The following is a 21514-nucleotide window of genomic DNA, read 5'->3' as shown; positions in this document are numbered from 1 at the left end:
TTGAATGACAAAAACAAACATTTTTCTTGGACCAGGCACACCGGACCACGGAAAAATTGATGCAGTCAGGCAATTTGCTGTAACCACTAGTTTTATTTAGACAGAATTGGGATAGAGTCGAAATGGTCCCGGTCGTTGTTCTGCATATTGCGCTGCATACCAGGCATACTTGATCAAATTCGTTAAGCGTGGCCAAGAAAACTGGTAATGCACAAATGACTGGAGCTTAAGAATACTGTTTCGCTGATAAACCTGAAATGAGAGAGGTATTATGTTGTCTCATAATTTCCTGAAATATGTTTTCCACTGTCGAAAAAATTCTTTATCGAGAGGTTGAATCGCACTAGTAGTTCCAGGCGGAATCCACATTACATCTACAGATTTTTCGTCGTCCTCCATAAAAACGGAGGCGTCGTTATGTCCAGACCATGAATCCAACAAAAGTAATGAATTAGTTTCTGTAGGTTGTAGGAATACGTTTCGAACGAAATGTTGAAAATTATCCTTTCTCATTTTTCCAGATTTTGATATGTCAATTACAAGAATTTTGCAACTAAACAGTCCATTTTTTAGTTTTGGCCATAATTTGCCTTGCGGTTCTTGAAGACAGATATACAGGTGCGGAAACAGTAAACCACTCATACTCAAAAGTAATGAATCAGTTTCTGCAGGTTGTAGGAATAGTTTCGAACGAAATGTTGAAAATTAATCTTTCTCATTTTTCCAGATTTTGATATGTCAATTACAAGAATTTTGCAACTAAACAGTCCATTTTTTAGTTTTGGCCATAATTTGCCTTGCGGTTCTTGAAGACAGATATACAGGTGCGGAAACAGTAAACCACTCATACTTATCACTGGCATCATCGTATATGAATGTGTCATTGCATTCATTGGGTAACCGACTCTGTCTATTTTTCACCCCGAAATGATAAAGTGCAGTATGCACGCAGTTATCATTCAAATGGTTGCGGGTTTCTGTTTGGCGCACATTTCTTACTTCATGTAATTAATTCTTCCATTTGTACAATTCACGCTCCGATTTTACGAAATGAAAATGCCTTTGCACACTGCAGAACTTCAAGCGTTGTTTTCCTTCTTCGTTTAGCTAATATTTCACTGCCTTTTCTTTGTGCGGGAAGGTGTCGTCGTTGAGTGACTGTAGGAAGAGACAAGGTGAATCAGATAGAATTTCTGGTTGGTCTGAGAATTGCAGCTTGGCCTAAGATAGAAAAATATGAGTTAAGCGCCGCACGGGCGCACGGCTCCCTCCGTCGGAGATTCGAGTCCTCCCTCGGGCATGGGTGTGTCCTTAGCGTAAGTTAGTTTAAGTTAGATTAAATAGTTTGTAAGCCTGGGGACTGATGATCTCAGCAATTTGGTCCCATAGGGACTTATTGCAAAAATATAAGTTAATTTGGGTGAGCAGGAAAAACAATATTGTAACGTTCAAATATGCGCATGCGGTATTAGTTTTTCAGATTGAAATTTTCACTCTCCAGAGGATCGTGCGTTGATACAAAACTTCCTGCCAGATTAAAACTGTGTGTCAAACCGAGACCCATACTTGGGACCTTTCCCTTTCGCGAACAAGTGCTCCGTCAACTGAGCTACCAAAGCATGACTCATGACCCCTCAACCTCCCAAACTTCATAGACGTTCCCCTGCGAAACTTACAGGATTAGCACTCCTGGAAGAAAGGATGTCGCGGAGACATGACTTAGCCACAGCCTGCGGGATATTTCCAGAATAAAATTTTCACTCTGCAGCAGAGTGTGCGCTGATATGAAACTTCCTGGCATATTAGAGTAGTGAGAATTTCGTTCTGGAAACATCCCCAAGGCTGTGGCTAAACCATATCGCTGCAATATTCTTTCTTCAACGAACACTAACCCTGCAGGTTTCACAGGAAAACTACTGTAAGTTTAGAACGTAGTAGACGAGGTACTGGCGGAAATAAAGCTGAGGGAGGAGTCCTGAGGCGTGCTTGGATAGTCCAGCCCGTTAGAGCACTTGTCGGTGAAAGGCAAAGGTCCCGAGTTCGAGTCTCTATCTGGCACATAGTTTTAATCAGCCATGAAGTTTCACTGCTTTAGTAGTCTGCTGCTTGACACAGCCACATCAACTAAATATCCAGGCATAACTGCAAAGCGTTATGAAATGGAATGAAAAAAAAAAAAAAAACATGTTGGTAGTAGGGTAGGCGAATTGTCGACTTCGTTTATTTAGAGAATTTCGGGAAAGTGTAGCTCATCTATAAAGGAGACGGACTATAGACCGCTAGTGCGACCCGTTCTTGAGTAGCGTTACTGCTCGACCGTTTCGGCTCCCCACCAGATCGGATTAAAGGGAGAAATCGAAATAACTGAGATGTGTGCTGTTAGGTTTGTTATCAGTAGGTTCGGTTAGCACGCAAATATTACGGAGATGCTTCGTGAACTCAAATGGGAGTCCCCAGAGAGAAAACGACGTTCTTTTCTCGAGGCGATATTGCGGGAATTTAAAGAACCGACATTTGTAACCGACTGCAGATCGACTCTGCGACCGCCAACGTACGTTGCGCGCAAGGGACACAAAGATAAGTGAGAGAAATTAGGGATCCTATGGAGGCTTATAGACATTCGTTTCTCCCTCACTATTTTCTGTACATGGTACTCTCATCCATATACCGTACGGTGGCTTATGGAGTATGTATGTTGATGTAGAAACTCGTTAGCCATGTTGAAAACCTAATGTGAATTACCCTTGATTGCTAGCTTCCAAAATATTACTGGCCATTGCCTTTGTCACCTTCAATTCCTAGCCGGCCGCGGTGGCCGTACGGTTCTGGCGCTGCAGTCCGGAACCGCGGGACTGCTACGGTCGCAGGTTCGAATCCTGCCTCGGGCATGGGTGTGTGTGATGTCCTTAGGTTAGTTAGGTTTAAGTAGTTCTAAGTTCTAGGGGACTTATGACCTAAGATGTTGAGTCCCATAGTGCTCAGAGCCATTTTTTCTTCAATTTCTGCTCCATCTCTTCATAAAAAACATTGTTTCTGCTATGAAAGTCATGTCAATAAAATTAACGAACGGTCATATATCTTCCTATCTTTCACTATCACTTTCCCCTATCAAATGACATGGTGCATGTATGACACTCACCTGTTCCATTCATTCTTGGAAATTGGAAATTCGTGGTAAGGTCTTATGGGACCAAACTGCTGAGGTCGTCGGTCCCTAAGCTTACACACTACTTAATCTAACTTACGCTAAGAACGACTCACATACCCATGCCCGAGAGAGGACTCGAACCAACAACGGGGGGAGCCGGAAGGAACCATGCAAGGTGCCCAGGACCGCGCGGCTACCCCGCGCGGCATTCATTCATTGCTGCTGTTAATATGTTATTACCAAAAAAAATACTAAGCGGTGTTTTGTGAATAAAGCTTTCAGACTGCAGACAACAAGATGGAATGAATAACTGTCGCATAGATGCATACACCACTGAATTAATGATAATCCTTTTCTGGAGACTTTATCACCGCAAGGCGTGACATACCTACATTACATAAAATTTACTTAGTCTAATTTGGAAGTAGGTATGACACTGCTTTCAGCCTTAAAAGTCACTTCGACGTGGTAGCCATATTTTGTTCACAGTAATGTATGACTTACAGTGAAGCAGATGTGAAGTAGCCACCGACTTACGTATTTCAGTGCGAAATCCATGAGTCAGTTACTAAAATTCGAAACATCATAGTAACTATGACTAATGATGGAAAGACAAATAGTGCAATGCAGAACAAGTCGCGCCAAACATTAGATATCACCTTAAATGAGACCTGCAGACTCTTTACAGGTTGTATGAGATCTGCACCACTTGGAATAGTTTACTGTTTACAAGGTATTTCACCTCCATATATCCACTGTTAGTGCTCATCTAGGCTGGAGAAATTTAAGGTGCTGGTATTGAGGACTCGTATTTTACACGGGTATCAATCAGCAGTCTAAAGGCTCATGCAACAGAAAGCCTTACTAACCATCATTACACTTCAGACTAAATTCATATCGTTCCAGATCCAGTCACCTTACAGGATGGATTATGTCTTCTGAAAGCCTTCCTTCAGGTCACCAGGAAAGTTGGACTACGTGGAAGATGACCAACAGGTAACACTCTGGAGTTGGCAGAACGAAGATCAACATGAGAAAGTGGGGATTAGCCTGTGACTCTACATTATATGAATGTGGCGAAGAAGAGACAACGAACCATCTGCTTGTCTGCAAGTTGTATCCAACTACTTGTTCGCCCCAGAACGTTATTGATGCTACTAAGAAATCAAGTGAATTAGCTACATACAGGTCACACCATATTTAATAAATATTTGTGTTGCATATAATTAGCCCATGCCATTAACTCTTAGTAAAGATGATAATGCTCATAGAACCAAACTGCTTGGAGCATTTTTGTTAATGTTCGTGATATGCTGTAAGTTATAGTGTATGCTTCTGACACGATTAAATAAATAAATCAACACTGTAAGCCAAACAGCTTCCTCAAAATCGGTTGAGAAATATTTAGTTCCGATGTGCGCATCATTGACACATGCACCATACAGTAGTGTACAAGCGTGAAAGCACAGATGTACCTCTACACGATCCAGTCACTTTAATGTGACCACCGTCTGTGTTCGATGTCAATGTGCAATAACCACTCACAGACGGCACGTGGCAGCACTAGCAGGGGAGTGTATATAAATCGCGTCGGGGGGATAAGGAAAACAGTACGAGTCGTCGTGGTGATGGGTAAATGGAGCGATTTACCTGATATCCCAAAGGACATATCATTGATTTTCTGGAAAAAGTTGGAAGCATTTCCAAAATGGCTAAGTTTGTAAATTGTTCACGTGCCACCATGATTAAAGTATTCTATGCATGGCAAAATGGCGCTATCCAAAACCGGCACTGAGGTAACTGTGGTGCACCATGGACTGTAGATAACAGGGTGGAGATGTTTATGGCAAATAGACGTGCAACTGTTGAGCAACTGACTGCCCAGATGAGCCAACAGGCAACCAATAGTGTTTCCTCAATCATTATTCAGTGAATGTTGCTGCATATGGACCACCACAGCAGGCACCTGCTTCATGCACCCATGTTGTCTTCTGCTCATTGAGACAAAGACTGGAAGTTGCATGTCAATACTGCAACTGGAGCCACGCTGGCTCCAGTGCCATGGCCATCCGCTATTGGTGACAGTGGCCTTTTGAGACGAATCACGTTTTATGCCCCATTGGACAGATGGCTGTTGGTGTGTATGTCCCTGCAACAATCGTCGGAAGTGCCCAAGCTCGAGGAGGGAGTGTTATGGTTTGTGGAATGTCTTTGTGGCATTCCCTGGGTGATCTTGTCATTGTGGAAGGCTCAATGGATCAAAACAATTATGCATCTGTTCTTGGGGACCATGTCCACCCCTACATGCAATTTGTTTCTACTTTGGCATGATTGCATCTTCCAGCAGGACAATGCGTTGTGTCAACAGCTCGCAGTGTAATTCTTGATTCGAAGAGTGCCAGGATGAGTTTACCATACTCCCCTGGCCACCAAACTCGCCAGACTTAAACCCAACTGAGAATTATGTGGGACCACCTAAACTGGGCTGTTCGCACCATTGATGCTCGACTGAGAAACCTATTGCAGTTGCCCATGGCACTGGAGTCAGCGTGGCTGCATATCCCTATTAGTACCTTCCAGAACCTCACTGACTCTCTTGCTGCACATCTGCACTGCAAATGGTGCTTGTTCAGGCTTTTGACAGGTGGTCACATTAATGTGAGTGGACTGTTTATATGACTACTGTGCAAGTGACATTTAACTGCCTGGCAGAGGGTTCATTAAACCACAGTCAGACTATTTTTCTACTGTTCCACTCTCAAACACGGCATGGGAAAAATGAAGACTTAATACAGAGGAGAAAATTGGTTATTGAAATTTCGTGAAAAGATCTCGTCGCAACGAAGATTCCCACTCAATTCACTTATCATACCCATGACACTGTCTCCCCTATTTCGTGATAGTAGAAAATTAGATGTCTTCCTTTGGACTTTTTCGATGTCCTCTATCCTTTGCACGGACCCCTTACCACACAGCAGTACTCTGGCAGAGGGTGGACAAGCATAATGTAGACAATCTATTTAGAAGACCTGTTGCATCTTCTAAGTATTCTGCAAATAAAACACAGTCTTCGGTTTGCTTTACCCACGACATTATCTATGTAATCGTTCCAGTTTAAGTTTTTCGTAATTGTAATACCTAGGTATTTAATGAAACAGTCTTTAAGTTTGTGTGCTTTATTGTGTAACCGAAATTTAACTGTTTCCTTTTAGTACTCATGTGGATGACACTTTTCCTTATTCAGTCACCTGCCACTTTTTGCACTATACAGATACGGTATCTTGTCTAAATCATATTGCAGTTTGTTTTCATCTGCTGAGATTACAAGACGGATAATGACAGCATCATCCGCAAACAAACTAAGGGGGATGCACAGAGTGTCTCCTAAGTCCGTTATAGGCCTATAGATTAGAAGCAGACGGCCTGTAGCACTTCCTTGGAGAACGCCAGATATCACTTCTGTTTTACTTGATAACTTCCCGTCGATTGTTATGAGCTGACATTTCTGACAGATAATAACGAGTCGAGACGCACAACTGAGACAATATTCCATAGGATGCAATTTTATTTGAAGTCTCTTGTGAGGAACAGTGTCAAAAGCCTTCCGGAAATTTTGCAACATATTTTTGCTGCTATCTTAGTCGATAGCACTCATTACTTCGTGTGAATAAAGAGCTAGTGTGTTTCACAAGGATGATCTTTCCTGAATCGGTGCTGTGTGTCAACAGACAAGTTACCTCAGAGGCAATTCCTAATGTTCGAATACAGTATATGTTCCAAAACTATACTGTAAATCAACGAAAGTGATATGGGTCTGTAATTGATCAGATTACTCGTATGTCCTTTCTTGAGTATTGGTGTGACCGGTGCAACTTTCCAGTCTTTAGGTATGGATCTTTCGTGGAGCGAGTGGTTGTATAAGCTTGTTAACTATGCAGCTATTGTGTCAACATACTCTGAAAGAAACCTAATTAGTATACAGTCCGGACAGGAAGACTTTACTTTATTAAGTAATTTAAGCTACTTCACTACACCAACGACATCTGCTTGTAAGTTACTCATTAGGCACCTGTTCTTATCTCGAATTCTGGAATACTTACTTTATCTTCTTTTATGAAGGAATTTCCGAAACCTGTGTTCAGTAATTCTGTTTTAGTAGTACTGTCATCGATAATATTACCATTGGTATCGTACAGTGAAGATATTGGTTGTGATTTGCTGCTGGTGTACTTTACATATGACCAGAATCTCTTTTGATTTTCTGCCAGATTTCGAGACAAAGTTTCGTTATGGGAGCTGTTAAAAGCATCCTACAATGACGTCCTCGCTAAGTTTCGAGCTTCAGTAAAACGTAGCTAATATTGAAGATTTTGCGTTCTTTTGAATTTGGCATGCTTAATATATTGCTTCTGCAACAGTGTTCTGACCTGTTTTGTGTACTATGGGGAATCAGTACCCTATTTTATTAATTTATTTGGTATAAATCTCTCAATTGCCGCTAATACTATTGCAGCTATTCTTAAGCTACATCTGGTGTACGCTTACATAATTAGACTGGAAGTAGTGAAGACTGTCTCTTAGGAAGGCGTCAAGCGAATTTTTGCTGCTTGCTTAAATATATATACACTAAGACAAGAAACCACACACCACGAAGAAATTATCCGATTAGGACGGAAATCGTTAGATGTTATGCATATGTGAAGAGAAACATTTGATTATAATTTCAGAAAGAACGGCTGATTTATACAGGAGAAAGAGCTTCACAAACTGATCAAGTCAATAACACATCGGTCCATCTCTGGCCCTTATGCAAGCAGTTATTTGGCTTGGCACTGATTGATAGGGTTGTAGGATGCCCATCTGAGGAGTATCGTGCCGAATTCTGTCCAGTTGGCGGGTTAGATCGTCAAAGTCCTCAGCTGGTTGGACGAGCCTGCACTTAATGCTCCAAATGTTCTCAATTGGAGCTCCAGCTAACTTTCTGGCCTAGGTAAGCTTAGGAAAGCATGAAGACAAGCAGCAGAAACTCTCGTCGTGTGCGTGTGGCATTATCTTGCTGAAAATGAAGCCCAGAATGGCTTGCCTTGAAAAGCAATAAAAAGTGAATAGAATAAAGTCCACGTACCGCTATACTGTAATGGTGCCATGGATGACAACCAAATTGGTCCTACTGTGGAAATAAATGGCATCCCACACCATCACTCCTGGTCATCGGGCCGTATGGCAGAGGGCAGTGGGGCTGGTATCCCACGCTGTCCAGGGCATCTCTAAACAAGTCTTCGCTGGTTATTGGGGCTCAGTTCCAAATGGGACTAATCACTGAAGATAATTCTACCCCAGTCAATGAGACACCAGGCTGAAGATCTGTCTGGAGATGTGCAGGACAGCTGTGGGATACCACTCTGACTGTCGCCCGCCTTATGGCCCAACAACCAGGAGTGATGGTGTGGGGAGTCGTTTCTTTTCATAGCAGGACCCTTTGGTTTTCATCTGTGGCACTATTACAGCCCAACGATATTCTATGCCGAGCTTTTTGCTCTTCATGGAAAGCCATCTTGACACTTTTGTCATTTGGCCTCATGGCAGGGAGAAGCTAGATGACTTTTTGGAATATCTAAATTCACGCCACCCAAATATAAAATTTACTATGGAGCTAGAGAAGGATGGACAGCTCCCATTCTCGGATGTCCTGGTCAAAAGGAAGGCAGATGGCACTCTGGGGCACAGTGTATATCGTAAGCCCACCCACACTGACTTATACCTTCAAGCCAGTAGTTGCCACCACCCGGCACAGAAGAATGGAGTCTTGAAAACATTAGTTCACAGGGCTCGGGCTCTGTCGGATACGGAAAGTCTGGCCACAGAGATAGAACATCTACAGCTGGTGTTCAGCAGAAATGGATACTCCTCCACAGACATCCAAAGGGCACTTCATGCTACCAGCCAACCACAGGGTACAGAAGAGGAGCCAGAGGAGGTGAAGAAGGTGGCATACCTGCCATATGCTGGACCTATTTCTGCAAAGATCAGCAGAATTCTTTCAAAATATGATATAAAGAGTATCTTCTGTCCACCCTCCAAAATTGGCACAATGCTAGGGAGTGTGAAGGACGACCTGGGGCTACGTAAACCAGGCATTTACATCCCGTGCCAGTGTGGAAAATCAAACATTGGCCAGACAACCAGGTCAGTGGATGTCAGGTACGAAGAACACCAGAGACACACCAAACTCAGACAGGCAACCAAATCTGCCATAGCGGAGCAGTGTCTGGAGCTCGGTCACTCAATGGACTACAACAACACCAAAATTGTGACACAGACTCCAACATTTTGGGACAGGAGGCCATCGAGATCAAGGTCACAGACAACCGAATAAACCGAGACAGTGGTTACCAGCTCAGCTCGGCGTGGAGTCCGGCTCTGGAGCTTATCAGGGCCCAATGAAAGGAACCAAAAAACTCCTCAAGAAGTAGTAACACCGCAGTAGCAGCGCCAGGCGGGCGCGGACCGCGAACGCAACTCCCGACGCAGGACGGGCCTCTGACAGCCGCCACGACCGCAGATGATGGACGAACCGAGCGCGGACGACCGTCGGGGCACTAGGGAAGTGCCAACACCTCAGGAGCAGCGCCAGGCGGGCGCGGCCCGCGAACAGAGCGCCAGACAAAGGACGGGCCTCAGAGAGCTGCCACAGAAGGAGACCAAGTCGGGCGCGGACGTCCGAGGGAGCACCAGGGAAGAGACAACAGCTTACAAGCAGCACCAGGCGGGCGCGGACCGCCAACGGAACGCCCGACACAGGACAGGCCTCAGACAGCTGCCACAAATGGCGACCAAGTCGGGCGCGGACGTCCGAGGGAGCACCGGGGAAGAGACAACACATTACAGTGTGTAAACTTTTAGATGGCAGACCTATCCCTAGTCCTGAATCGGCAGAAGTCGGTAAACGTCGGGAGGCTTCGGTCGGCACGCAGTTTCGACTGCTGCCAACATGATGTAGCTGACTGTGTTGTACAAGGTAGCCATTGTCGTCTGCTTCGTTATTGTTTTGCGCTGTACTGTTCTGCGTGTTTTTATTGTGCAGTTGTGCTAAACATTATCAAAATGAGAGAAGAGGCAGTTGCTGGCCCATCTCGGGAGTCGCCAACAACCCCTACTGGTAGGCCTACGGTTAGAAGGAAACCAGTATTACGTAGCGATGTTCGCAAAATTATATTGCGTGTGATTGAATAAATACGAAAAACAACCTGCCATTCATGGGTGGTAAATTTTATTTCTATTTCAGACTGTTTCCTTTCCTTGCGATAAGCGTACTTCATTGCTGCAGTTCAGATATTTATTAAACACTAGCTGTACGCCCGTGCTTCGCAACGGAAGAAATCTCGGAAAGTTGTTGACCGATTGATTTAAAATTTTGGCACAACGTTTCTTAGGAATACACCCGTGGTTTTACATACTTTTTTTTAACACGTTTATGAAACGTGTTGCTAATAGTGTTAGTAGTGGAGAAATAATAGAACAAAACGTCATGCCCGACGCGGCACCTTTTCACGCATCTCGGTGTTTACCACGTCATATCTCCTGAATTATATGTCGTAAAGAAACATAAATTTGCCGGCGCATTTACTGATACATGTGGATACTGTTTTCGAAATATGTTGCGATTAGAGTTAATAGTAACGAAATAATACATTAAAACGTCATGCCTACTGCGGCAGATTTACGGTATGTACTGAGAAAATGTAGTAGGCGACAACCATTTTTCCTTTCATTATTTTGTGGGGGGTGTCAGCGAGAAAAATTTTCGTAAAGGTTTGAAATTGTATGTGACGTTTGTTGCTAGTCGCTAAGTGCTCTCATTCTCAAATAGTGGATGCATAAATCTGGGTATTTTCCCGCGATGGCATCTCATTGTTTATGACGTCATATCTCCTCAAGAATGTGTCTTATTTCTTTCTTTCTTTTTTTTTTGGCTAGGAACCTTCGTGGGCATACGGAGAACAAATCACCAAAATTTCATCGCAGATGAATGGCTTGGGAACGCACAGAGGGCAGACATACATACATTCATTTTTATATATAGTGATTGACAGTTATGTTATACTATATGACCTGTTTAAGTATATTTAAATTTTATAATTAATAGGTTAACATTGTGGGGACTGAAATAAAATGAAAAAATTTGCTAGCACTGGGAAACGAACCCAGGTCCACTGCATGACAAGCCTTTACCTAATCAATTGCACTACGCATGTTACAGTGCCTAACTGTTGAATCATTGTCCATTACTCGTTTGGGCGTTCGGAGAACAACTCACCAAAATTTCATTACAATCAGATGAATGGTTTGTGAGCGCATAGTAGACAAACATACATACATTCATTTTTACATATATAGATTTTAATGTACATGACGATTTCAGTTTCGTTTACGAACAACATTTAAAGCGAGTTTTACTTCCAAGCCTTTCGTCTGCTTTCGTGTAAGCATGATACGCAATTTGTAGTGCCAGCACTGCAACTGGTAGGCGTGCCTTGTCCCCCCCAACGGCTCCTCTCCCCTCGCCAGCCAATGCTTGCTTCCTCCTCTCCCCGCACTCCACTCACAACTCTGCCATCTTATAGTTAACACACTGTACAAGCAGCGCCATGCTGGCTCGGACGGCAGAGAGAGCACCCAGCGCCCTCTGGGCATAAATACTGGACAAGATCCTCCAATACGGCGTAGGCGGGAGAGCGGCCTGAGCTAGCGAGACGAGCGCATCGCTGCCGTTGCGCGCTACGCTTACTCGGCCGTTGAGAGCTTGAGAAGAGGTTTCTGTGCTGTAGGAGCCGCGGAAAGCAAATTGTCGCGTGTTGTTTCCACAACGCCTGCAGATTGTCGTGTTCCGCGCCTCGCAGCATGGGAAAGAAGGGTGCGCAGAGGAAACCTGCCGCTACGAAGGGTCCTTCGGTTGTGCAACTCACTGAGTCTGCCGAGCATGCAAGAAATTCCCGAGAAGACGAGTCGCGGCCTGTCCCCCCTTTGTACGTCAAGTGCAAAGGCGAGTGGACAGCGCTGTTCGACGCCATGACGAATTGCGCTAGGAACGAGGTGGTCTGCGAGCCTGTCGATACAGATTCGCTGATCTGCGTTCGAGCTGCAAACCTGGCCGACCACAGGGCGATCGAGGTCGCAGTGGCCGACCACATCGTCGACGCGCCGCCAGCGCGTGAGAAGGAACCTTCAGTAGGAAGGATGCACTCCTCAGGGGGCTACCTTGGTGCTGTGATGAGGCAGTGGTCCGGGAAGGGTTGCTGCGAGCCGGGTTTGGTAATGCAACCGCAAGGTTGCACAACCGGACCAACAAAAAGAGGGCGCCGCTCTATGCCGTGACCGTGCAAACGGCCGACGGCGGGAGCGGCATCTTCGACTTGCGGAAGTTGCTGGGCTTCCCGGTTACGACAGAGGCTCTCCCGACCGCGGTGGACCTCGAGCCCCAGTGCTTCAGGTGCCAGGGCGAGGGCCATGTCACGAAGTATTGCCGCAACGCAGCGTGGTGCGTCAAGTGCTGAGGCGAGCACGATAGCCGCGCCTGCGACCGCGGCAGTAACGCTGTGGCGGCCCGCACGTCGCCAGTTGGCGCGGTTGCGCGGCTTTCTCAAGCCGAAACCGTGCCGAAGGCGGCGAGGCGGCCGTGGCCGCACCGACGCAGCGGAAGAAGAGAAGACGACGTCGGAAACGACGTAGGGCGCAGAACAGCCCGGCGCAGCTGAGGGACGACGCAATAGCAGCTCCACCTGCCAGGGGCAGGGACGCCCGCCCGGAAACGAGCAGTCAGGATGCAGCTCACGCTCCCGAGAAGACATGTGGCCTCGAACTCGGCACCGCCGTAAAGGAGGCCACTGCAGCCCTCAAAGCCGTCATGGCGGCAGAGAGAGCTCCCTTCGCAGCCGCCGTGGCTGCAGAGAAGGAAGAGGCCTCGAGGCAACTGCGTTCAGCCTTCGCCCAAGGCCTCAGTGCAGTAGTACCTGCGAACACTCCTGCGACCTTGCAGAAGGACGTTCGCGCGCCTGTCCCAGCGGTTGCCCCAGCAGCACCGCAGGTGAAAGAAGAAAACCGCCGCCCCAGCGGAACCAGTGGCGACGCCGACCGCTGCGGGAGCGGCCCCCGCAAGGGACCGAGAAGACAAAAAGGCAGCCTTCATCACACGAGTGCGAGCGAACGGCCTGCATTCCTCCGACGCTGAAGCGGCGCAGCTCTCTGAACAAACGGAGCTGCTCGAAGCTACAGTGCAGAAGGCCTGCGCCGTGCAGTAGAGGAGGACGCCGAACGGCGGCCAGCTGCCGCCGTTCTGCACCAGCCTGATGAAGCTGTACCGAGTCACTGACGACAAGGTGCAGCAGAGGGCGTAACAGCAACGCATGCGTTGCCGCGCCGAATTCTTTTGTTACAGAGAGGAAGCAACTGCAGCCGGCCCAGGAGACTACATGCGAGCCCAGCCGCAGCACTCGGACTGACCCAGCTAACGAACACGCAGCACATAGGTAATGATGCACGATACCTCACACTAACCCTACCTCACCTTGCATGCTCTGTCGCAGCTAGCAAGCCACTACTCCACTTACCACCCGTCCTACTGTCACAGAGGTTTTTTTCCCTTGGCGCTTGCCTTGGCACTTTCTTTCCTCTGCCCTTACAACTGCTACCCTTCGATCGTTGTCGACCACTTCTATCTCCTGATGGACCATGTTAATGAGTAATCTTACCCAGCCATATGGATAACATTACAGCCCGCATTCTGTGACGCCTGATTCAAAAACTAACATGTTAACGGAGGTTTGGTCACCACGTTGGTGTGGTCGTGGAGAGGCCCCATCCTTAAATCCAATACGGCAGTCTCAGGTAGCACCTGAAGAAGGCAACGAGTTACGTGGCCGAAATATTGTGCCAGCGGGACACAAACATCCGGCAGTAGACCCGATTATTCCACATGTCAAGATCTCGCCGGGAAAGCCTGAAGGGTTACAATGTTCCAAATGTTTGGTAGTACGATTGTGTCTTTTATCACTCAAAACATTTTTATAAGCAGAAAAGGGCCATTCTGCATCAACTGAGATAACTGGGCCGTATATGAATTTGGGTGTTATATTGGCGCTTATTGCTTTTGGTAAAAGTTCACCTGTCCCACTAACAAAACTATCAATTTGGCCCAAGGGTTCAAACCTTGGGTTATTGTTTTAAATGTTTTCTTATCTTTCTTTAAGTTTTCTTGAGAATACCTCTGGCAATGAAGAGTTCACTAGAATAATTTTATTCATTAACTGAATAGATTCACTCAACGCCATACCTTGAGTTTCAAGCTTTTAATACTTGCAGGTATATGGGAAAAATGAGTGCTAATCACAGCAATATCTCTTTAATACCAGAATCATTAAAAGCATCCTTGCGCTGGCAAACTGCCAAAGCCTTTGCACTACCGAATTCGTTTACTACCCCTCTAATGGCCTTGAAATATTCAATGTAAAACAACACAGCTTCGACCCACGTACCCCAACGAGTTACCATTGGTTCGAGAGGTAAAGGCACATTTCGTAGTTTTTCTTTGTAGGTCTCGATGCAAGCAGGAGCCTTAGAAACACTTTCTTTGTGGATGAAATCAGTTTATTTACATTCACAAACATGTAACATACTTCTTCAGCAAAGCGATGTACTCCATGAGCAAAGCACGACACATGAATCAAATTGGGATAAAATACTCAGAGGGATTTGCCTGCTTTGATCATATTGGGAGCAGCATCTGAAATAAACACAAATACCCTTTCATCTGCAGAAGATTCTGGAGATATTTTTCTAATACCCTCATTCACAAATCTGGCAATTGTAGAATGATTTACTTTTCCAAGTTCTTTGTAGGCTGCTAAATAAGAAGAAGAAGGCTCTTCTTTTAAAGCACCAACAATTAAATTTGCAATGTAATGGCCACAAGTGTCTGTAGTTTCGTCAACTGAAATCCATATAATGCTGTCCTTGAGTTCATTGCGTTTTTCTTCCAGAACATTTACGTAAATTGTCGGTATGTAATTTTTATGTCGTGTTGATTCATTTGGTGTATTTTGATTTAAGCAATATTTTCGCAGGAAGCCTTTGAGTATTGGGTTTGTAAGTTTGTGAAGAGGAATATCACTTGCACATAGATCCATGTTAAATTGACTTGTTTGGTTACTTTTGGACAAATCCCTCCTACTGCGACTCGCTGCTGTCAGAAGTTGTTGTTGTGGTTCTTTCTTCTGCATTCCTGCGATATAAAGACTTGTCTTGACATGCCAATCTATTTGAAACTTTTTTTTGCACCTACCGTTTTTCTCGCAAACTCGACTATATAAAATAATTCCGTCATATGTAAATGTTCCACGATGGTCAGCTATCCACGAAACGACGTTTCTGTTTCCAGGCGGCATGGCGCAAAACACGTTACACACTACACGTAGTAAACACGTTCAACTGTGTACAAGTAAATAGAAAGCTAAACTGAAACAATTGACGTGCGACTAAAAACTTGAGTAGTTTAATTTTATTGTTGCGGACGCTTACGGTATGGTATGACAGCGGAGGGGATTAACTGGGGGCGGGGGCGCAGGAACATTAACCTTGTCTGCCTGTTCCTGTTCCTCTTCTGTAATGATTTCGCTAGGCATTGGTCTCTCGGTTAGCGATTGCACGCTGTACTAGGTCGTGATCAATCAGTGAGACATCAAAACTAGATCGAGCTAGAGACTGCCCATCAAAATTTTTAAAATATTGTTAACATATAGCGAAAACATGCATCATCACTAGTTTTTAGTTAAAATATGCAATAACCAGTGCAAAGGAGCCAAGTATGCAAATGCATATGCATCATGCAGATCCATATAATACGGTCTCTAGTGTTAATAAAACTACTTTGCACACCTAAGAAAATATCGATCCTTTGTGATACATGCACCATATGGCTTTCCATAGGTGTACAAAGCCAATTGTTCACATCCGATTATGGTTCCGAAATTATACTGTGCTTGCATCAGTCCTATAAAATGATCATCAACAATGTAAAATGCGTCTTATAAGGAAACAGATAAACACATAGCAGCGGTGTTTGACTTGTGAAATTACATGCCATGCTGCACCAACTCCATAAACAAGACACCTGTCAAGCCTATATATACATAGGGTTTTCGGAACCTCGCAAACACCTGTCACTGACTTAGAAACACTGCAGTTATGAAACTGAAGACCTGATTTATGTCCAAGATGTGGCAGAGAAATGATGTACTTCGCATACATCTCCATTCGTCAAGAGGAGGGCGCTGAAATAGGTTTTCCATCAATGGACATGATTCATCACATATGCAATGGACGTCCTATGCAGACTGTGGTATGGAAACGCTTGCTGTTACCGATTGCAGGTAGATAGCGCTATAAGTCTCACAAAGAACATGCAGTTGTTTACGAGTTGATCGCAAGTTATACCACTCTCTGTCTAGAATGCACCATCAGTCTACCATTAAGTCATACCTCGTTACAACTCCCCTCAGCCGATCACTCCATCTATTTTCTATCATGCTTTGATGCAGATCCATGTCAATTTAGAGGCAGATGGTTCTCTTTTCCAGGAAAGCATCAAAGGCAGCAGTCAATTTGCATGTATCACTATTACCTCAACAGAAATCCAGTAGAATGTTGTTAAAAAATTATGCAGCCACTGTTCTGTAACACAGAGGTTAGTTGACACGGCATGGTTGTGATTGGTGGAGAGTACAGAGAAGCACATTGTAAATACTGATTGTTAGGGTTTAAAACACCTAAACAGGGTCAAACACGTGATCCATTCATTCTGTAGCTGTATACTGCAGTCCCCTCCCCCCCCCCCCCCGTCCCCCGGCTAGCAGTATAACGCTTTTCAGCTACAGACAATTTATAAAGTATCTATAAGGTGGTCGCCAATAACTTTGAGGTCACACTTGGGCTTGTGATTCGACGTGTATAAATTTATTCCTCTACATTTGGTGGTCATTCAAGTTAAACCATCTACACACAATGAAATGGTATTTGTGTGGAAGATCATTTCACTCGGAAGTAATATCAAACTTCGATTTCTAAAGCATGTATACTTTTTAACATGGGTATCATTAGCGACACTTGTGTGTGGCTGGAACCAAGACTGCTTTTTAAGCAACATGACAGTAGCAAGGTCGTTGCGATCGTGTTTCTAGCATGTCCATCTATCACGGATTTTCGCTCAGAATTGTTTGGTGCCACCAGCATTCAGTTATTATCAAAGTCTTATACTTAGTAGGGGATGTGTGATAGATTCGCTGTGATCGGCAGGCTTATAAAGTGTGTGTTGTTATTGTTCCAACATGTGCAAAGAGAATGACTATGTCTGGTCGTAAGGGGGGTATGGATTTGACATGAGAGACTGCGATTTCAGTGCACCGATTGCTTTAAGGATACGGGGTACTTATAAATGGTGGAAAAATCGAAATTTTTTATGACTTTATTAAATTCTGTAGTCTTTCCTGATTACGGGTTTCAAATGAAAAATGACCTATACACACCAAACTTTCAAGTTATGGTCATGTAGGCCACCACGACCTCTTTATTTCTGTAATAGAAACCAATATTATTTCCAAAGGAACTGTGAAGTTTTAGTTTCCAGCGATTATATGTATGATATATTGTATATGTTGGTAACAGTGCAGGTTTCTAGTGTCTGTAAATGGTTATCTTTGCTAGTATTTTGTTTCACTGAAGCAGTTTGTTCATGTGTTACTGAGTGTTTGTTACCCAAGTGCAACATATATTTGTAGAAGTACATATCCTTTAGTGTGCAATAAATATGAACTATACCATGCATCAAGAAATTCAATAAAAGGAAATTCCGTGGTAACCAGTTCACATACAAAGCAAGCCACACTGTTGAAAGGAACCTATGTATCAGTTCTTCAGGGAAGAAATTCCCACATGGCATGCCTCCTGGTGATTCAAATTTTTTGTGTTAACAATGACGCTGTTTGTAGTGGATTTGTTGTTGATGATGTGGGCATCTTATCAACTTTGATAAAGGAAGTGGCGAAATGTAAACAATGGCATGGTGTAGGCTGTCTGGAAATAACTGAAAAACAAAGTAGCAGGAAGGGTTTTGTGCCAAAATTAGTTGTTCTGTGTAGATCCTGTAATAAATCTACCTCGAAAACGAATTCGAACATTGTGCATAATTGATATGATGTGAATTTGAAGTTAGTGTATGCAGTCCATGCAATAGGAAAAGGAAAAAAGGCTGCTCAAACATTTTGTGGTTTGATGAACCTTCATCCTCCTCCCAGTAGGTTCAGCAAGTACATAAAATACTTTTAGTTGCCTTGACGGTTGTGTCTAAAGCATCTATGAAACATGCAGTATATGCAACTGTAAATATTACTGTGCTTAATGGTTCATGGCATCATCGAGGACATTGTTCCTTGAATGGTGTTGTAAGTGCTACTTCTCTGGAGAATAGTAAAGTTGTTGATGTTGAGTGCTCATCTAAGTATTGCCACACCTGCCATGGTAACACTGAAGGACATATTGAACATCAGTTTTCTAAAAATTATGAGGGTCACAGTGGAGGTATGGAGTGTGATGGAGCTCTAAAAATACTTCAGAGTTTGGTGCCTGTTTATAACATTAGATATATGAAGTACCTAGGCGATGTGGACTCTAAAGCTTTCAATAAAATTAATGATTTCAATGTTTATCGTGATACCTTGGTAACAAAACTGGAGTGTTATGGACATGTGCCAAGGAGTATGGGTGCTAGATTAAGGAAGCTATGAAGAGAAATGAAAGGAATGTTGCTCTCTGTTGGAAAATCTGTTTGGCTGAGGCAGATTGACAGAAACTGAAATACACCTTCTTCAGAGTTATTATGGACTGGCCATTGGACGAAGTGCAACTTCAAATGATGATACAGCAATGGGAAAAGCTGTATGGGCCACCTACATTCATAAGTTGTCCACAGATGAGTACCCTGTTCACAGAATTTGCCCTAAAGGAGCAGATTCTTGGTGTGGTAACCAGGCCGGCTGGAGTGGCCGAGCGGTTCTAGGCGCTACAGTCTGGAACCGCGCTACCCCTATGGTCACAGGTTCGAATCCCACCTCAGGACCTTAGGTTAGTTAGGTTTATGTAGGTCTACGTTCTAGGGGACTGATGACCTCAGAAGTTAAGTCCTAGAGTGCTCAGAGCCATTTGAAAATTTGTGTTTACCAAAATGCAAAGAAAGTAGTCAAATATACCAATATAAGCATTCTTTTCCTGAGCCGGTTGTGAATGAAATGAAACCAATTTTAGAGTTCTGAGTGACCCTGTTTTGCTTTGTAAATGTCTTCATGGCGGCACTCAGAATATAAACGAAAGTTTCAACCATTGCATATAGGAGAGATTACCCAAGAATGTTTTTGTAGGACTAAATACATGAACAGTTGATGTACTAGATGCAGAGATGGTTTCAATGATGGAGTGATAGGAAGGTTGGAAGTCCTGAGAAATTTAGGCATAAAATGTGGCTCTAATATGGAAGATCAGTTGCTTGCGTGTAACAGACAACAGGGGCATGAAGCTGAAAGATTCACTTTTAAAGTTACGAAAGAAGCAAGAATTGCTAAAAGGAACGCCAAGAGGAAGCTTGAAGATGAAGAAATGCTGCATGATGAAGACTATGCTTCAGGAATGCTTAATTGGACTCATATCTTCATTCTCAATTTTCCGCCAGTTGTATTTTTCAGAATTCAGGTACATATATTTCCTAAAGTTTATAAAGCATTGCTCTATTTTTTTCTGTAGCTTACAATAGTCCATACTTATGTAGTAGAGATAAGCTTTACTGCAGAATCAACTAAATTATGGAAAAAATAACATTTTTATTAGGAAAAAAATTATAAAAATTAAAATGTAAGACTTGATATTTTTATCCCTGTAATATACATAATAGGTGGAATTAAACAGATCTAGTACCTCAGCCATCATGTCATGCGTATCTGGTAAAGATTTGGTCTCCTTCAAATGTATAACATTGGATTGAATTTTCATTTTCTCAATTTGAAGAAGCATCTTGGAAAAAAAATTGCATCAATTTCTTTGTAATTTTTTAATAACCCTGAGCAGGTTCAAAAATATTCAAAATACTTATAACTTGTTTAAAAAGTGTGCAGCATTACCTGATATCAACAAAAAATCTGTAAATCATATACATTATAAACAGTGCCTGAAAGAAATAGGTGTTGATTTTTACATAATATTGAGCCAGAAAAGTATTCTGTATCCTTAAGGGAGATGAATGATTTTACTTGGAAAAATATGTCCAGTCATACTTCCAGAGCCACAGTTATCAGGAGGGGGTGTTTCTGATACTTCTCTCATTGTCAAATGTCATCAGATTGCAGCTGCAATCATAATATTTAATTGTGATTACAGTGATAAATATGTAGCTGGTTTCCTAGGACGACACTGTCTGACATGTGGGGCGCATAGCAAAGGTAGCCTGTGGCTGGGACGAATGGGCATTTCCAGCTTAAGGCTCTCATGAGCAGCGGGTGCAAAGAAAGGTTCCAGCACTTCAACTAGTCGGTTCTGCCCACAGCTGCAGGATCTAGTCCCAGCGGTGGCGCCCTCTGCATAGCTGAACAGCGAACTAATACTCAGGATGTGTTTGGCAGCCTTTGCGATTGCAAGTGTCACAATTATTCTCCGATTATTATGTGGATATTTGAGAAGATTCAATATCGATCACTGACAACTGTTGGTGCTGGACATACTGATAACATTTGAATTCCATTCATCCCTGGACTCCCTCCATGGCTGTGTGGTCCTCTCACCCAGTCGACTCTGGCTGCAACCTGGTGCAATCGCTGAGACATGCGTACACTGCGGCAAGTAGCTCTGTGCAACTCTCTGGCCTGGGGCACTGCGTGTAGACATCGGAACATGAGTGCGCTGGATGTACGAATATTTCAGTGATCTCTGACTTCTAGCCATGAGAACTACTACTACAGAATGGAAAAAGATTTAAGTGTGTGGTGTTTACTGCTTCTCAATACAGTACAGTGGACTGTACTTTGTGGTGAAAAGGTGGCAGTGGTATTCGTTGTTGTTACTATCCCATCATATAGTAGACCCTTCCTCCTCCTCCTCTCCCTCCTCCTCTTACTCATTCTCCAACCTGGTGTAGCTGAGAGAAGCAACTTAGAGGTTATATAGTGCTTTAAAAAGCCCATCGCAACATCAGATTCCTGACTGAGCAATTTATTGTTTCTGATGGTGATATAGCGAGCACACACACCAGTCCAACCCCTCCGCAGACACTTCAAG

Source organism: Schistocerca serialis, chromosome 3, assembly GCF_023864345.2.
Source record: "Schistocerca serialis cubense isolate TAMUIC-IGC-003099 chromosome 3, iqSchSeri2.2, whole genome shotgun sequence".
Lineage (NCBI taxonomy): Eukaryota > Metazoa > Arthropoda > Insecta > Orthoptera > Acrididae > Schistocerca > Schistocerca serialis.
Note: the sequence above shows the minus strand (reverse complement) of the source record.